Source organism: Odontomachus brunneus, unplaced genomic scaffold (genome assembly GCF_010583005.1).
Source record: "Odontomachus brunneus isolate Ranch 3 - 2012 unplaced genomic scaffold, Obru_v1 Obru_scaffold_025, whole genome shotgun sequence".
Taxonomy (NCBI): domain Eukaryota; kingdom Metazoa; phylum Arthropoda; class Insecta; order Hymenoptera; family Formicidae; genus Odontomachus; species Odontomachus brunneus.
Window position 1 is genome coordinate 1,247,595 of NW_022639475.1, and position 4,852 is coordinate 1,252,446.

The following is a 4,852-nucleotide window of genomic DNA, read 5'->3' on the forward strand; positions in this document are numbered from 1 at the left end:
TATATATATATATATATATATATATATATATATATATATATATATATATATATATATATATATATATATAAAATCGCGACTCTGAAAAACCGTACGCACCGACCGAGAGTTACCCCCGCCTGCAACAGGTCCATTTCGGCGAAGCGCCGACATCAACGACGGCAAACAACGCCACGATCGCGATCGACTTTGCACACGAATGCAAAGAGGGAGAGAGAAAAATACATACGCGGAAAAGAGAAAGAAACAATTGCAACGTCCCAAAAAGTCCTCGCGTAAAGAAGTCATCGAGATCGCGCGCTTCGAGAGAGAATGGACCTGTACAACAAGCGTTCTTTCTCTCTCAATTTCATTCCTCCGTTCTTTCTCTCTCTCTTACCCCGACGAGGTGATCCTTCTCCTCCCCCCCTCTCTCTCTCTCTCTCTCGTAGCGATAATCCCTCTTTCCTCTCACCTGCTCTTTAATTAATTGAGTTAGTCTTAGCCTCTCAGTGTGATTATCAAATGTGAGTGTATTTAATTATTATTCGCCTGCTTCCCCTCCGTCTCTAAATTGATATAAGCTGTCTAGCCGCTGCCACTTTGCACTTTTCTTGTTTTCACTTTTCTTATTGAAATCTACCACCCACACCCAGTTTCCCCACGATCAATCCTCTACCCACCCGCCGTGCCATCGCACACACACACACACATACACGTTGTGGACGGGCTTGTGGCGGCGAACCCACACACATTTTCTCACGTGGGACCACACGACGACTTGGCCGGGATCGAGCCGTGACCATCCTCCCTCCCTTCCTCCCTTTCGCCTCTCTGCCTCACCTTATCCTCCGCGCGCGCGCGCGCGATTTTCCTCCACTGCGAGCCTTACGGGGGACAAGAAACTGTCCGGGGTCCTTAGATGCTCTTTGGTCCATCGAAGTTTCGAATATCGCGGATAATAATTGACCTGAGTGCGCGTGACTGCCCGAAATCCCAGGGAGAGTGCTCGATGGTGTCTTTTGTGTAGACTTTTACCGACGACCTAAGCGTATGTGTATGTAATACTTGGACCGTAAAATTCCACGTGATTTAATTATTAACAATCGCGCGTTCCGCTGCGAATTCCCCCGCGGGAAGAATTTGTCGCGTCTGCCTCGCGCGCACATGGCACCACGTCGTCGTCGTCGTCGTGTACCCCTGGGCATTCCAGGCTCGCGCGAATTTCTCTCCGGGACACTCGCACGTCCTCGCACACGGGATGAATAATCCTACGAGGGTCGGTAAGAAGAAGCTCTTTGGTCCATCGACGTTTCGAATAATATTGCGGATAATTGACCTGAGTGCGCGAAAATCCACGGCACGGCACGGCCTACCCGCCCACCCTCATCGTCATAATAATCCGTTCAACATCCGTTCGCCGTCGAGACAATCGCCCCCTCCCCGCCGTCTCTACCCACCCCCTCCCCGATCCCCCGGGTTACCTTTTGTTAAACCCTCCTACACGTCTACTTCGCTATCTTTGCTGCCTGCCTAACTAGTATTATGTAGCTCTCTATTCGCCTAAAAATACGCTCGGGATCGCGATTTTGTACGCGGGCCTCGTGTAAAATGAACGCGGAGCGAATGCTCTTGGTAACTTCGATAACTTCGCTCTAGCAAGCTCTTAGTGGCTTCTCCAACGCTCCACGCGACATACTCCGTTCGTGTGCAAAAGCGACCTCCGGCTTGATAATCGACAGAGATTTCAATCTCGTAGCGCGAGCGCAACTATATATCCTCCTTCTCGAGAACAAGTCTCGTCCGGAACAACAATCGCCTTCGATTCGAAGCGCCTTTGCACATTTAGGAGTCCTTCCTCGACGAGAGCACTCGTTCCGAGCGGATCGTCACACGTTGGACCCCGCGTTGTTCGCGACGCGACGATCCGCGTCTCTTACGGACTAACTTTACGCGCTTTTTACGAATAACTTTTGTTATCTTTGCAACACTAGATACCTCTTTCTTGAATAACGAACGAACAACACTGGTCGATCACGCGGGGGCGGGGACGTCCGTGCGCCTCGCCGCGCGCGCATTAAAGTAACAACGAAGGTCTCCGTTATTTGCAATAACTAATTAATAGTAGCGGTAGTAGTAGTAATAGTAGTAGTAGTAATAATAATAGTAATAATAATCATAATTGTTATAGTTATTATGTAGCCTCTAGTCGTCTAACGTCTATGCCCAGCTAGTGAAAAATTTGTATATAAATCGTCTGTGCCCCTCGGAGGGAGGGCGCCCGACGGAGTGTAAGGTGCAAAATATAGTAAGCTACGATCGTATTTTAGTGCTCTCTCTCGCGACTAAGCCTCTAACCGCCATTACCGCGACCGCGCGGCCCGTTTCAGTCGCGAAGACGTCACTCGCGGACGATGATCTCTCGTTGCCTCGACCGACGAATTCCTCATTCAATTTCACCTTCCGGCCTAGCAACGGCGGGATTATATAGTTTCTTTTCTTTCCCTTAAACTATCGCTAAAATTCGTGTCTGATTGTCAAGATGATAAAATTGCAGACTGCAAAGACTGAAGTATCGAGTCTGTAAATACAACTATCTTCAACTGCTCGTGCAAAAATCACACGCGCATCGCGCGTCGATCATTCACGATAAGGGACGGCTGGACTGCTTGCACCTCGACGACTCGGTGTGTTTCGGAAAATAAGGGCGAAGCTGCGACGAAAACGGAAATATAAGCGTGAGGAACTAACTCGGGACTACTATTGCACTATTTGGGAGTAAGACGCGTCAAGAACTATCGAAGAATGCGCGAGAACCTTCTTTTCTCTTTCTTATGAGCGGGAGAAAAACAGCACGGTTGGCCCACACATAAACCTGGTTGTGATGAAATCCAATCAGATTCAATAATAAAATATGGAACAACTAAGTACATGATCACTGCTACCAAAGAGCAATTGCTAAATTGCAGTAGTGACGATATCTAGTTGTTCCAACCAGAATGTGGCAAATGTCACCCCAGCCGATTTCTGGTTGCTACAATCGGACCAGATCGCGCACAACTACACCGATATAGTTAATGTGTCACAGTAACTGAGTCATATCAACCGTACGCACTACCATCACACAAAGATAACTAGGGTGATGCAACCATGTTCATGTAGCTGATGTTCCAAAGTAACTGAGTCATACCAACCATATACGCTACAATCACACAAAGATAACTAGGGTGATGCAACCGTGCTGCCCACAACCAAGTATTTCTGGTTATGTGCACCATATCTTTGTTTTCCGTGTAGGGAAATCCGGTTTTCTCGGACTGGAGTCATTGTTCGAGTCGTCGAGCTGTCTCCACACCGCCCCCTTCGACGGCGGATCCGTTCGCCGGAAGTGACTCGGCCGATCGGACGGTACGACGCGCGGCGCGACATGGCGGCGGCGTTAAGTTACTACTAAAGTGCCTTCAGTCTATCCAATGTCAGTACTATCTTGTATTTGGTGTCGTTAAAACCGTCCCTCTGCAGTCTTTCGCGAGATTGCGCGTCCCGTCCCGTCCCTGCCCTCTCACTCTACCTTTCCCTCTTCCCTTTCTGCTTCTCGTCACCACCCCATCGTTATCATCACCTTCATCATCATTTCTTCGCGACACAACGGCTCAACAACAACATGGCGAACGGTCATCGATACATATACATATTGCATTTACTCAGTCTACGTAGTTCCCTTATTACTTATGCCACGCGTGTACGAGTTCACGCGTGCGTGCGTGCGTGCATTTCGCCCTCACTCACCTCGTCTTACACCCTCTTCGCTTTCCCCTCTTCTTTGATATGAAGATCAGAACAATGAATCTACTCTAAGTTTCTCCACTCTTCTTTGTCTCTCCCTTCCTCCCTCTCGATGACTAAATGAATACATAAGATACTATATGATGTAATTATAATATATTCCTCCCTGGAACCTTCAGCTTCCACTTTGACGACTTAGTTGCCTTATTATTGCGATGACGGTGATCGCGAGTGATTCCGTATCGAGTACCCTGTATATATGCGAATGCCGAAAATCGCTACGTCAGATCAGTAGTCGAAGATCTGCTCTCGGGGAACACACGAAAAACATGTCAGAGGTCAGTGAGGTTAAAACGCACATGCACACGTGCGCGTCCGCGCACATCACGTAGAAATGTATTGCCGCGCTGCATCAGCCGGCGTGTTTGATTCTCTCTGCAACGTAATATAGTCAGGCGGTAGTAAATATATTCTTTCTATCTCTCTCTCTCTCTCTCTCTTGCTCTCATGTTCTCTCTTTCTCTTTCTTCCTCTCTGCATTGATTTGGATTTATACGTTGTCACTCTATCTCTCTTCATCTCTTTCTTTCTCTCCTCGTTGCTAAGCGCTGTTTTGACAACTGTTCAATCCGTCGAATAACGCAGAACCACATTCTAAAAAGTAATGTAACGAGCGTATCGGTTGCGTATTGTACAAACTTCTTTTTGCTTACACGATACAAAGCCTCTTTTGTCCTCCGTTATTACAACAGCCGCGAGCCGACTCTCGTCCTCTCATTACCTCACCGAGGAAACGACCGAGGGAGCGACCGAGAGAGCGGCATTGAACGCGGTAAAGCTCATTCATTTTGTAACTTTTAATGCCCGTTGCTTGCTTTTTACGCGCACACACGAGCCATTTCCCGGCGAGTCTCTAGCGCACTTGGAGCTTATCACAGCTCACGATTACCCGAAACGCGAAGAAGAAACGCGGACGTTGCGCGATGCGACGTTGGCGTCGGAGGCGTGCGCATCGCGGGTCCTCGAAGGCACGGAGATCGATAAAGATAACTAGTACTAGGACCAAGATCAGGACCAGGGATCGAGG

At 48.2% G+C, this 4,852-nt stretch overlaps 1 protein-coding gene across 11 annotated transcripts in view; it reads right to left on the reverse strand.

Moving 5' to 3' along the window:
- The window catches only part of LOC116842480 (protein tramtrack, alpha isoform), a 72,936-nt gene that overhangs the window by 17,030 nt on the left and 51,054 nt on the right, over positions 1-4,852 (reverse strand). The window lies entirely within an intron of this gene.